We start from the raw sequence: 14,435 nt of genomic DNA on the forward strand, positions 1-14,435 counted from the left end.
CTCTCTGCAAGTACCTAATCCAGGAATAGCACGATGCATGGAGTGTGATGTGGTCAATTTTAGGGCCCCTTGTATATAAACACACCCCGGTCAGTTTTGATGTCTGCTCCGTCTAAGTCATCCTTATCATTCACCCAATGCATTGGCCAGATTAGCCAAATAGTACCCTCCTAAATTCGGCACTCCTGATCCTCCCTTGTCCAAAGGGTGCATTGCTTTCCTCATTGTAAGTCTTCTCCGGACAGTTCTCCATAATAAACCAGTCTGTAAACTCTGTAATTCCTTAAAGAACCATCCCCTCAGCATCACAGTCATTGCCACAAAAGGTTGCGCAATCTAGGCAATATCAACATACTCATTGTTGCCACTCGGCCCATTGGTGAAAGAGGAAGTCTACACCAAAATTAAATGGATTGTTTAATAGTTTTCACTGCTCTATTGAGGATACCCACTGGAAATTGAACATCAAATTGGTAAATTGTAATGCCCAAGTATCTGAACATCACTGTATCCCACCTTGTGAGGATCAATGAGATTCTAGTCTAGTATATTCTGCCCACGGTTAGTTTGCAGAGAAACATGAATTATCCCAATTATTTATCAGTCTCAATATTCTACCAAATTCACCCATGCCCTCATGACACCACACAATCTTTTTGGAGGGTCCTGTAAGTAAAGAAGGGCATTATCCATTTATAGCAAGATCATATTTATGCCCTTTGTGAGACTTACTCCCAATCCCAGACTCTCTTGCGTAGTCTTTTCACGCATTACTTCATGGCCAGATTAAATAACAAGGGAAGAGTGGACAGCCTTGTCTGGTGCCCTACTGCTTGAGCAATCAAGGTAAAGGCACCTTCCCCATTCATGCCCTGTCAAGTGGGCAAGGATACAATATTTGATTAATCAACGGAAGACTGGCCTCATTTCAGTTCTACAATAAACTTCTTAAACGTACTGCCAGAATAAGGTACCCTTGTTCTGGCAGTACATTTAAGAGGTTCTGCAAAGAGCTGGAATAAGTCCAGGCTTCGACGGATTAATCAAATTTCTTCTCGGTGGGTTCTGTGGATGAATAACATTTTTCTGGGTGTGATGAATCAAATGCCTTCTTAATATTATCCAGAGAGGCACAAGGTGCTTCTTCATATTTTTGTGCCAATTTATCGAGTACACAGAAGAGGCGCTGTAGATTGATAGGGGTGTTTTGGCCTGGGATAAAAACATTTATGTTGATTTGAATTAGTATCCATAGCAGGGGCATCACAGTATCAGCTACTACCTTTCCCAATATTTTATATTTGTTGCAAGGTGCCTTTTTAGTAGTAGTAGTAGTAGTAAATATATATTTACCACTGGCAGTAAGGCCACTAACGCAGTCTAAGGCTCAGAATAGGTCTCCGAAAATTATTCCCATGCTCAAGCCTTAGTAGCTTAGCTGCGAACAGGTAGGCTTAACTTCAAAGACAGGTATATAAGGCATCTAAAAATGCCAATTCAGTAAATAATTAAGGGACAACACACAATAAAAATCCCAAAATAATTTTTAAAATTAGGTAATATTTGTATCTTTAAAATTACACCAAAACAAAAAAATCCAATATAGGGAACCGGAGATGTGAATTTTTAAAGATTTGGCCCTGTAAGCACATAGAAACCTATGACACCGATTGGGACATCTGGTCACGCTAGACCAGGACAAAGTCAAAGTTTCCAGCCGACCGTGATGGAGCCCTGCACGGCTACCCCTCTCGGTAGGTCTCGGTCAAAGTTATTACCTTCTGACTTCGAAACGTTTCTGGAGCTTTTCTTCCCGGGGTCCCTCGAAGCTCCCAGCCAGTCCGGATTCGGTGAGGGTTCGCCGGATTGCCTTTCAACAAGCTCCTGGTCGAACCAATGGCAGTCAGACCTCCGAAGCTTTCCAATGGGATGAAACAGATATCCAGGCAGGCTCGCGGTTGAAGGTGGACGGTTTGGCCCTCGCGGCTGGTCCCGGTCACCTTTTCTACGTTTGGACTTAGAAACCTTTACAGAGCTTTTTCTTCCCGGGTACCTCGATGCTCTTCACCAGGCTGGATTCGGTGACGGTTCGCCGGCTTGGGTTTCCGCCAACTCCTGGTCAAACTCTGGAAGTTGAAGCCCCGGAACTTTTCAGCAGGACGAACCTGGACAGCAGGCTGGCTCACAGTTGAGGATCACTGGCTTGGCTGGCCAGGTCGAGTAGGTCCACTTATGGAGCTTTTTTCCAAAGTTCTTCAAACTTCTGGAACTTCTTCCTGAAGGTCCTTTGAGGGTGGTAAGGTGTCCAAAACTTACTCCAAGGGTCTGGAAGCTTTAAGATAGCCCTTTAAAGTTTGGGACTTCAATTCCCACAATCCACTTGGCCAACACCCTTACAAATTCACTGGTAGTACTCCAGGCTGGGGATTCTTGTTGGTGATGGTCCAGGTGAGCTCTATTAATGTGTAAGTTACAGAGAGTCCATTCTTTAGTCCTTTTGAAGCAACTTAGCAGGGCTGTACTTCCAGATTGTGCTGCAGGCGCAGTCAGTCAGAGTGCAGGGCCTGGTTGGTGCAAATCAAACTTCTCAGCATGGACCCTTCTTCTTCCTCTTGATTCAAGCAGCAGATCTGAGAGGCACAGTCCCTCTCAGATACTTATTCAGTGTTCTCTGGAGTCACTCCTGTCCAGTGGGGTGCAGGACAACACCTCACAGCATGGCCATTTCCTCCAAAGTGTGGCACAATGGTCTCCCAGAAAGCACTTTTTCACCAGAATTCAATATGGCTAAAGTCTCAGCAGAGAGGTAAGAGCTGCCTGAACCAACCTCGATGATGGCTCATCTCCATATTCTCCCTTCCCTTGTCATCTGCACGTTACTTCCTTAAGCCTGCCATCTAGCTGGGTTCAAAGAGCAGGGGTTAAATGAAACTGGTTTCTCCTGCCTGTCTCCTCCTTCTATTGAAGATTATTGTTTACGAACCCCTCCAGATCACTGGAAGGCTGTATTTAGATTTACAGACAAGAACGTCTTTTACTTCTTGTCTGTGCATTTTAGGTGAAATTCAACAATAGTATATTGTTGGATTATCAATACCATCTTAGTGAGTCCTTAAATGATATTTTTCTGAGTCTCCTGGTGGAAATGTTTAATGAATAACTTCTTGCCATGTTAACCTATACGGATGGGGATGTGCAATGGGGAAAATGACTTCTTTTCCAACACCAGCGCTTATAAAACATCTTTTATAAGCACCCTGCTTAAATTTACAGGACCCCCACCCCTGGAATATGTAGGGGGGACTTCAGGGGTTCTGAATATGTAAAAATATTGCAGATCCTCACTCCACAGTGCTCCTAGAACAAATGTCGATTTTGGGCAGCATTTTACTACAATGTGGGCAGTGAAATGTACAATTTCACTAAACCCAGGGCATAGAACACCTATTTTATAAGGGTCCTCCTTATAAATACCTGAACCCCCACCATTGGGACCCCAACTAGGGGTAGACCCAGGGGCTACTGAATATTGTAGTTTATTCATTTTTAAGTGCTCAAACACCAAAGTTGAGTTTAAGCACAATTTACATTTTAAAAGCAGTCCTGCCTCACAGGGCTGCTATTAAACTGACCTCAGGTCTCACCATGGACACATGCAAGTGCAGAAACTGCTGCTGGCCTCTAAATTGCCATGCCCTATTATATAGTAGAGACTTAAAGGTAGTTTTGATATCCCTGCCCTATTATGTACTACGGCCTTATAGGGGAGGTCATGCCAATCATAGGTGTGCCCAAACCCATAGTGTGCCCTAGTGTATGTAGGTGTTTTCACTGTATTCTAAGTCTGTTTTCAGCAGAGCACTGGCCTTGGCCTGGTTAGGCAGAGCCTAGGGACAGGCAGAGTCACTTACCACCAGTACCAGTCATCATCAAAAAAACAAATCCAGGGCACAGGGATGACTTTGCAACAATATTTAACATGGAGTGTGGTCTGTAGGATCTCACATCTAGTGAATTCGTAGATGATTTAGGCAACACTTCTATTATGGCTTCTGGTGTGATTATAGGCAGGACCCTTCTACCGAAAGCTTTCGTATGCATGGTCAATACTCTAAGAACTTATTTCATTTTATTTGTGGAATACAACTTTGGTGGTATGCTGTCATTTCCAAGCTGTTTAACCCTAGCAAGCTGATCTATTTAGTTGCACAGTTCTGTAGGAGTTAATGGAGTTTCTAAAGTGTCTTCCAGCACTCGTGTCAGGCAGGTTATTTGTATCCTATGCAGGGAATTCACCACTCTCCGTCTATCTATAGAAAGGGGCAACATATACAATTCAGTTTACTAAGTGGCAAATACCGATATATTTCTTACTGTGTGTAGCACCATTCACAGTGCGATGTTTCTGATCAAATCCATCAGGCCCTAACCACCGCCCTTTGTTGCCCTCAATATATTGGTGAGTCATGTATCCCTTACACTTAAATCCCTCCACCACTTAAGTCTCTCCACCAGTGTACGATGTTTTTCTCTGTGTTTAATAATTTTTAATTGAGTTGTGGATAGGCACCAGTTTGCAAATCTAGCTCTAAGTCTTTGAGTTCCCAAACCACCATGAGCTTTATTCCATTAGTCAGTTTAAAAAACATCCCACAAATAAAGACCTTAAAGTCATCCTATTCATTTACTTTCATCTTGCATCATACCCTCATTTTCTTTCAAATAATTGTCTATGTGTTCCTGTATGACTGTGCGAAAACGTTTATCTTCCAGTGTGTCACCTGGTAGCTACCAGGTTGGTATGCCCCATTCCAGACATAAAGAGCAGATTATGACCCAACTCTGTTTGTCCTAGGTATTCTCTGTGGCTTGGTGTGTGCTATTCCCACTTCGACCAAAAACAGGTCAAGCTATGCATGTATCCCATGGGCAGGGGAAAAGGAATACTCCAAAGTGTAAGGGTGTTGTTCACCCCTACATCTAGTAGTTGACAGCGACATACCCAGGCTGAAACTTTCTGCCTAATGAGAGCCCCTTGATGGGGTGGTATTAATCTATCTTTAACTACTTCTAGCACAGTGTTGTAGTCACCATTCCATATGCTTGGTGAATCGCAGTATCTTGTCAATCCTCTCCATCCAGCCTTCCCTTTAGTATCTGAATCTACTCTCTCCATCAATGTGCCACTCTTAAACAACATGTGTTACCTCTGGGACAATTTATATGAGTGTCCACATTCTAGGCAATACAACTGCATATATTATTGCACTGTTTCCAGAAAATATTAAAAATCAACCTGATGTACCCATTACCAGCAGCCAAGCCTATCAGTCTTAAAACCCACTGAATTATTGTGCAAAGGTGGATGGTGAGCCTTTCACTTTTTGTCTTTTCTTGGTGTGCAATTTGCATTGATGACTCCCTGGCATTGCCTGGCTTGTGTTGTGTTATAAAAAGCAATCTAGCTGATATATATCTCCCCAACTGAGGCATGTGGAGCTGCCTCATAAATGTAACATGTTAACAAAAAACAAAAAAACAACAATTTTGTCTATTTGGACTGTGAGTAGTGCATGTATTGTGGTAGTAGTACTGTACGTGGTTCTTGTACTCTGCTCCCTCCAAGGAGTGCAGGTTGTGGCCAGTGTTCTCTCAGCCCACCCCCCTCAGGCCCCGTAGTCTTCCGTTGCTTGTCAGGAGAGAAGATTCTTGGTCAAGAAACTATCTGACCATCTCAGATCTCTTTATCATGCGCCTGCCGTGAGCATTCTGTTGGATTGTAAATCCCATTGGTAGACTTTGCATTGGGTCTGGCTTAAACAAAATGAAGCAAAGGCTTTGTAAATCTGGGCCTTGGAGAGAGTCCCGGCAGTCATTGGACTCACTAGTGGTCCACAGCCCAGTATCTCATCGCTGGACACAAGTGTAAACCATTATCATCACTGCTCATGCCACAGTCCACCTCCGAAACTGGTTGCTATGGTGTTGGAAGAAAATGCACGGTTCTCTCACAATGACTCAGTTTTGCTAGGTAGAGCAAACTGTACTGAATCTCGTGCCTGTATAGTTGTTGTTTCACTTCCATGGGGATCTTCTTAGTCACTGCACTGAGGCAGACTAATCGAGAAAAATATAATCCCCCCCATCATGCAGATGTGATTCTGGCATGCTCGCCTCTCCTCATCCTCTGTTCTGTGCTGCAGATACTTCATCAATGTGTTCCAGGTCCTCGACCTCTACCTCTGTTACTGTGGGACTCAGAGCAGCTAGCATGGACTCGGTTTCAGAGACTTTGTCACTGGATTTCCTATGATCTGTTCACACCAAATTCACTTTTACTACAAGTGAGTCTTTAAATCTCTATTCGGACAAAAAAAGGCCTTAAAAGTACACATATCCTCACTATTCATTCATAAGTACATAACCATATTAAAATCAGTAATAAAACCTTAGAAAAAACCCGAGCACCATACATTATAGTACAGCGCCTTTCCTAAAATGTATAGCGCCCCATTTATAGAGTGCACATCATCATTAATCATAAATAAAAGCACAGGAATTTCAAATCAGTAAGAAAACCTTCTTAACACCCCCCCCCCCCCCCCCGTAAAATTCATTACAGTGCAATAGTTTCCTGGAATTTATAGCGCCCCATAGGTAACTTGCAGTCCTGACTCAAACCAAAGGGGTTCTCCAGAGGAAATATAGGTTTTAAAGCATCTATATAGTCCCTGACATTACCCTAAAGAAAAAGTGCTTTCAAATAATATCTCCTCCAACCCTCGTAAATGCCGCAGAATAAGAGGAAGCGCCCTGTGCTTTGGACTGACCCGCCATTACAAGGACAGGGTATAGGGGCAGGTGGATGCTTTTCATTTCCGGGAAGGCGACAAGGTGGTGAGCTTTGACCAATCATAATCTGGTTAACACAAAGCGATGCCGAGTGTTGGTCACCAAGGTCAAACACTGTTGGTATCCCTGCAGCAAGCCGAATGATATATAGGAAACACCAGTATGCTTCCTAGTTTCTTCAAGCATGCTGAGCACCTTTTTTTTATATATATATTTAGAAAAGTGGTTTTAATGATACTTTTCTCAAGGGAGGAGCAACTAGAAGATCAAGACTGGCGAGTCCAACATCAATTTAGAAAGTCCATTAATAAAGAACCACAAAGGTATTTTCAAAGCATGGTCAAGAGCTAGCCATTCAGATATATTGGACTTAAGGAAGTGTGTTTCTTCTTTTGTCCAAATTGACTGCCAGAGCTTTGGGGGTTTAAAGTTAATATATCCTCTAAAAAGTGTAAACCGACCTCCTCATGGACTGTAAAGGATGACGCTGATCTAGGTGCGAATTTAATAATTTCACTCATCTTAAAAGGGTCTTTGGTGCTCAACTTTATGAAATAAATCATACAAAGTGTTTTATAGTCACAGATCAACACAACCAGAGTTCTTTAGATTTCATATATTTTTACAAGCTAATTTCAATAAACAGGTGCTACAAAAGTGTCAGGTAAAAGTGAATATGGCAGTGAGCAGCAAATAGAGCTTTGGCGGAATGTGCACAGAGTTAAAGGAAGGAAATACTTTTTTTAGGTTACCAGTTGGTCTAACTACTAGGAATACATAGAGTAATTGCCTAAAATACCATTGGTCGACATTTCGGCCCCTGCTGTAATCAACATGAGAGGATATCTTCAGGACAAAGAAATTAAAACGGAGATTTCTGGTGGCACATTTAAGAAGTTGACAGAAGCACTATTTTAGTGGGATGCCCTGTAAATGAAAAAAAAACAGCCCTCGAAGAAGGCAAATGAAGTGCACCTATATATCTCTGACTGAAAATGAGTTGGGCATATTTAGCGCGGTGGATGCAGTGTACATCTTTTTACATCCAGTCCCCTAATTAATTTCTATAAGATTTGCCTCTGCATTCTTTGATGCAGAAATTGATGGCTGAGTTAAACATTCTCACTTAAATGGTTCATCATTGCAAGTTTTTTGTCCCACAGATGTATACATTTTTACAACTTGTTTTGGTAATTAGGAAAAACCACACACGGTTGTAAACTAATCATTACTAGTTTCATTTTTACTTGACCCTAAGTCTAAGATCCAAGAGTGTTCACTCAGTCTGTTCAAAATCAAGAGTCAGTTGCACAAAAACATTTTTGCGGTTTGAAATGGCCCGACCGCACAAAATGCTTTTTCATATGCATAAAACACAAATTGTGATTCATAATATTTTCTCGAATCTCAATTTTTGTTTAGTGATTCAGTATTTAGAAGGGGCATCTTGAGTTTGTCTCTCCCAAATACCGTATTGCAGTGCTATGTATACATTTTTTGTGGCTGAATTACGATTGCAAAACATTCCGTTTTTTACAGACACCTCAAATGTGGTAGTAAACATTCGCAAATGGGAAGGGCTCTCGACGGGACCTCTTCCCTTTTGTCAATTTTGAAGCTAATATTTCTTAAGAGTAGCTGGCCCATTGCCTACTCTTAAAATATGAAATTTAAATGTTTTATTTTATTTTTTAAAAGAGCTGCCTTTCAGAAAAAAATACTTTACTAAAAAGAAATCACAGACATGGTGGTCTGCTGACCACAGCAGGCCACCACTCCCGTGATGGCTGCAGGTACAAATGGGTTACAAACTGCGACCAACCTCATTAATATTTTGGTATTCAAAATCGCAATCCCTAAATTCTGTACATATAGCCCTAAAGCATCTATATGCTAATCAAGGGATTACTACCAAAGATGCAGACAATTCTCATGGGTATGCCGACATTTCCCCAAAGAAACAAATGGGAGAATCCACACGTGTGACGATCTGCACATGTACATCCGACAATTCTTTTTGTGAAATTCACTAAGCACACACTGTGCTTGTTTTCATGTGTAATCTGTCCAACAGCAGAATACCTTGTTGTATGCCCCTCACTGTCTTCCACATTTGCTTCACTTTAGTTTAAAGCCTTACTTCAGTGACTGCACTTTTGTTAATGTTATTTTATGTTATGGATATTTATAGAGCGCATGGCTACCCGAAGACGTCCTAGTGCTAGCAGAGATACAAGGCAGGTCACACCAGCTTATTAGGTGGGGTTTTGGAAAAACCAGGTTTTCAGAAGTTTACGGAAGGAAAGGAGGTTGGGTTCTGAATGTAAATGGAGGGGAGGAGTGTTCCAGAGCTTAGCAGAAGTGTAATAGAAAGACCGGCCACCACTTCTCCTATTGATTTTGGGGACTTAGGCTAGGTAGAGACTGGATGGTCGGAGGCATCTGTTAGGATGGTAGGGGGAGGTGATGGGGGGGGGGGCTTTTCATCCAGAAAGATTTATGAGCAATACATAGGGACTTGAATTTTATTCTTTCCACATTCAGGAGCCAGTGCAAGATTTTCAGGGCAGAGTGGCTGTTGGGGATCTTAAGAAGCATGCGTGCTGCACAGTTGCAACTGACTTATTTATTAGTAAAGCAGATACAGACCGATACCCTAAATAAAAGGAGACAGAACTTTGCATATTGTTCGCGAGTCGGGAGGGGAGGGATGATGAAAAAAAGGGATGATGGCCTCGCTCGTGGCATTGCCGGTACTTGCGATAAGACCAGTGGAAGACATATTAATAAAAATGTTGAAAAACCCTTTAGAGGTGAAATGACAGCAAAAGACAGATGATGAATTGTGACATTCCCCGCCTCAGATAAATGCTGCAATGGCTCGCTGCGTTATTGACGATCTGTTCCGTACGATATGAAGTAATCCTGCTTCCTCTGCTCTGTTTCAGGTGGTGAAGATTCCCAGCTATCCATCATGGCGTGAAGGGGCGCATCAGTGGTGTCTCTACTGTGCAGCGGCTCGATTGCTTTCCAGCCTTCGCAGTATCAGTTGCTATGTTTTCTTCCATTGACAGTGACATTCCTCATTTTGTACTGTTATTTGAGCGTGATTTCATCTTTGAAAAAACACAAAAAACGGCCGCTCGTCTGTCTTATTTTCATCACTCGTTATTCGACACCGAATTTCAACGAGGTTTGTTAGTGGCGGGTAGACCGTGATAGTTAATAACACGTCTTTGTAAAAATAAAAAAGGGGACGGGACTGTAACATAGGTGGAGGTCTATTTTATAAGCAAACTGTTATATTTGTTAATGAAAACCATGTTAAAAATTATAGTTGACTTAATTTTGAAGCATTTGAACACAGGCACGTGAAAACTTTTTTTCCCGTACAGGGAAGATGCGCTAAGCACTTTGTGTGACCTACCGCCCTCTAGCGGTAGAAACACGGCTGATGGAGCAGGTCACGTCACTAAGTACCTACATCCGCCCTCACAGTCTGACCGGCCTGGTCAGTGATGTCCGAATTCTTAAAATATTTAATTGCAAGGACACATAACACTTCATTTTTTTGGCATTCTTCTTTTGGTGTGGAAGTTATACTTCTGGAAATATGTAATTTATTGTGATGGTAATATCACAGCGTTCCTTGTATTTACTTATTTATTTATTACAAACTTTTGTTGATAATTGTAAAAAATGTCAATGGCATATTTCCTTTTGGTTGGTTCAAATTGAGTTAGATCATTCCTTTACCACGTCATTCTCGAAATAAAGAAGAGTTTTCACAACAGAGTTGCACATTTCATTTTGAACATGCATGCTTGTTGTACCTGAATGTAACATGGTCGTGCTTTATTTGTATAGAAAGTTACTAATAACCTTACTGAGTTTAATTTAAATCATTCAGTGGAATGATTTATTAAATAGAAACGTATTTGTAATTAATGGGCACATACTACCTAGGATAATAAAAATATATCCGTGATGAAAACAAAACACATCACATACTTATTTCTTAAGAAGCAAGAAGGAGCAACAGAAATAGAAGCAGAACAGCTCAGGCCAAGGCCACCAGCGCCACCTATCTCCAGCCCCTTCCATCAACTGCCCAGCGTGGATTCTTGCCATTCATCCTACATACACTATAGTCCATTTTCCTTGTATTCCACATGACCCTGCTTCACACAAGTATCACAGCATTGCAACACACCATACTGTGACTTACTCACCATACACTTTCCCCCTTTAACCACTATGCAAACTGAGGGGCATATTATCAAGAAACCGCGTTAAAATTATCGCCGCTTTATGGCGATAATGGGCTTGATAATATGCCCATGAGAATTCCCATAGAAGCCCATATTCTCGTGTCAACATGGGCTTCTATTGGAATTCTCAAGGGCATATTATCAAGCCCATTATCGCCGCTTTAGCGGCAGTTGTCTGCCGCAAAGGCGGCGATTATTTTAACGCCGTGCTTGATAATATGCCCCTAAGTTTCTGAATAATGATAGCAAATAATGCGTTAAAATAGAGTGAAATAGACAACCCAGAATACACAGTGGAATTTGGTTCTCGGAGAACAGAGTATAATGCCATCCTAGAGTAAACCACAATTATCATACTTCCTGAGAACCCTGCTGTCCGTTTGGCTTTGTCTGCTCACCACCAAATTCCCACACGACACACTCCTTGATGAAGAAAATGTACAATTACGAATATGTACCCCCTCAATTGCTTGACCCAACTTACAACTTAACTCACAATTTTCACTTCCAACTCCTGTTGCAATTCCCAGGTCCAGGAAAACATTAGTCTCTTCATCCTTAAGAATACACCTCTTCACTTAAATGTCTTGAAACCCTTCCAAGGTTACGCATTGACCCTCTTCCACTCACACCACACCTTTAAACACCTTCCCCCACTTTTACAGAATCAGACCATTTAGACACTCCCATTTTCTTACCCAGAGGCAATTTCAAAAGGACATACTTCCCGACACGTAGAACTCTTCGTAAAGGGCTACCCCTCTCGTGGCCCAACATCCTTCATCTCACCTTTGTACATTGTTATCCACTGTAACAGGCCCTTGAACACCTTACCACTAGAGATAATACTATTAGATGACTCTCTTCCCAACCTTTCCTTTACCCACCACAGAGTCAGACATGAACCACATTTGTGACGGCTTAAAGAATCAAGCAGAAGTGGGAGTGTTCCTATATGATAGCAATGTACTATCAATTCCTTCTCCCTATTGATAACTCCCTTAACAGCCAACTGTATTGACTTCTCAATGACTTGACTAGTTTGCTCAATCTGCCCATAAACCTCAGGGTGGTAAACCACTATCTGTTCGAGAGTTATACCACATCTGTTCACAAAAGTCGCAATTAGTGAACTTCAATACTGTGGACGATTATGTGAGGCCAAGCTATCGGGAAGGTCTTCTCTACGAAATACACTATAAAATATGTATCATTATCTCAGTAGTAATGTTTTCCACAACCTTGACTTCAGTCCATTTTGAATAGTAATCCACCAGGACTAAAGCATATTTTCCCTTCTTTGTAGGAGGACTGAATGGTCCACAATATTGATGTCTAACTTCCTCCAAGACCCTTCCAGTAGAGGAACTGGAGCACGTGGTGAACATATCCTCTAGTAGCTTTTAGGACTGGGAGAAATTTTAATTACACCGGTCTAATTGGAGTATTTTCAGTTATTAAGTATTATTCTTGTGATGCGAAATTACCGAAATTGCATGATTACGCCATATTGAGTGATTAAAAGAAATTTCGGGCAAACAACCTACCACAGGGACACAGGAAAAATGAGCTCTGGGGCAGATTTACGAAGGTTTTGTGCCTGGTTTGCGATACTGTTGTAATGCAGATTCCACACAAAATCCTTTTTAGGATTTCTTAACCAATGCAAATTTGTATTATCATTGATTTATAAGAAGAAAAAGTAACATAAACCAATGCAAAGAGCTCCTTTGCATTATTCTGCATTATTTGGGAGTTCCATGGACATTCCTGTGCAATCACCCATGGGTTTTGATTCAATACCCTATATACTTCCAATAGTAGAGCTGGTTTTGTCCCAAAACGTAACATCACTTGAAAGCAACTATTAAAAAGGAGAAATGTCTTTATTTCTCCTACCTTTTCTCACTTAGCATGTGTGATGCACTATACAGCACACATTCAAAGTGGGAAGAATTTGAGAGTTAGTCCAAGCATAGTATTATGTACTGGAAGGATACAAAACTTATTCCAGATTCATACAACACCTTTGCACTATGGCACAAAGGTGTGTGCTTGGTGTTTGTCAGCCTTACTGTGCACCAGTACTAGGGAGCGAGCAGGATCAATCAATCAGCATGGAGCAGAAGCTGGCACACCTGGTGGTATCTGGGTGCTGGGGTGCGAGGCACGACAGAGGCAGAAAAACAAGTGAGCAGAAAAGGCAAATGAGAGGGTAGAAAAATGAGCAGACAAGGCAAAAGAGAGGGCAGAAAAATTAGCAGAAAGGTAAAACAGAGCAGAAGAAGGCAAAGCAGAGAGCAGAAAAGGCAAAACAGAGGGCAGAAAAACGATCAGACAAAGCAATACAGAGGTCAGAAAAATTAGCAGAAGAAGGCAAAACAGAGGGCAGAAAAACAAGCAGAAAAGGCAAAAATGAGCAATAAACGAGCAGAGGAGGCACGAAAAGATGGTAGCAGGTAGACAGCAAACAGAGGGTAGTGGACTGTGGGCAAACTGGGCAGGAGAATTGTCTAAGGGGGGGCTAGCATGAGGACCTGCACAATGGCGTAGCCCTGTGCCCTCCAATAAGTAGGTCGTGGGGGGAGTGTCGGGCACTGGGTGGCAAGAGAATGGAAGCAGTGGGAGGAGGGCAGAAGAATGAGCAGTAAAAGCCAAACAGAGCAAAAGAGGGCAAAACAAAGGGCAAAAAAATGAGCAGTCAAGAAAAAACAGAGGGCAGGAAAACGAGCAGAAAAGGAAAAATAGAGCAGAAGGGGGCAAAATGGAGAGCAAAAAAATAACAAAAAAGGCACAATGGAGGGCAGAAAAACTAGCAGAAAAGGCAAAACAGAGGGCAGAAAAACAAACAGGAAAAGCAAAATAGAGGGGAGAAAAATGAGCAGAAAAAGGCAAAACAGAGGGCAGGAAAATGAGCATAAAAGGCCAAACAGAGCAAGAAATAAGCAGAGGAAGCAAAAAATGAAGGCAGCAGGTAGAAAGGCAGAAGAGGGTAGCGAACTGCAGGCAAGCTGGACAGGAGAACTGTTGCAGGGGAAGCTGGTGTGAGGACTGATATGGAGCTTTCCAGCTCTCTCCCTTTCATGTAACGCAGTGCAGCAACTTTGGGTGCTATGCTGCGTTGGGTGACAGATTAAAAAATCTGGACCCATTTTGGATTCAAGGGTGCATTAATGGAAAGTTGGATTACCTAAAATGTTCCACTGATTGGATTTTTGTCCTACTAATTTTATTACAATTGTCTTTATTTTTCTAAATTGGTTTGGGATTTTTCTTGTGTTGTCTTTTAACTTTATTTCAGTTTTTGCGTTG

General features: G+C 41.9%; 1 protein-coding gene across 1 annotated transcript in view; it reads left to right on the top strand.

Moving 5' to 3' along the window:
- Positions 1–10,644, top strand: part of LOC146855102 (potassium voltage-gated channel subfamily A member 5-like) — a 429,878-nt gene extending 419,234 nt beyond the window's left edge. The window contains exon 3 of the mRNA XM_085652604.1: positions 9,801–10,644. The gene's annotated coding sequence lies outside the window, so the exon portion shown is untranslated. The remainder of the gene's footprint in view (positions 1–9,800) is intronic.
- The last annotated feature ends 3,791 nt before the right edge of the window (positions 10,645–14,435 follow it).

This window comes from Triturus cristatus, chromosome 4_1 (assembly GCF_964204655.1).
Source record: "Triturus cristatus chromosome 4_1, aTriCri1.1, whole genome shotgun sequence".
Taxonomy (NCBI): domain Eukaryota; kingdom Metazoa; phylum Chordata; class Amphibia; order Caudata; family Salamandridae; genus Triturus; species Triturus cristatus.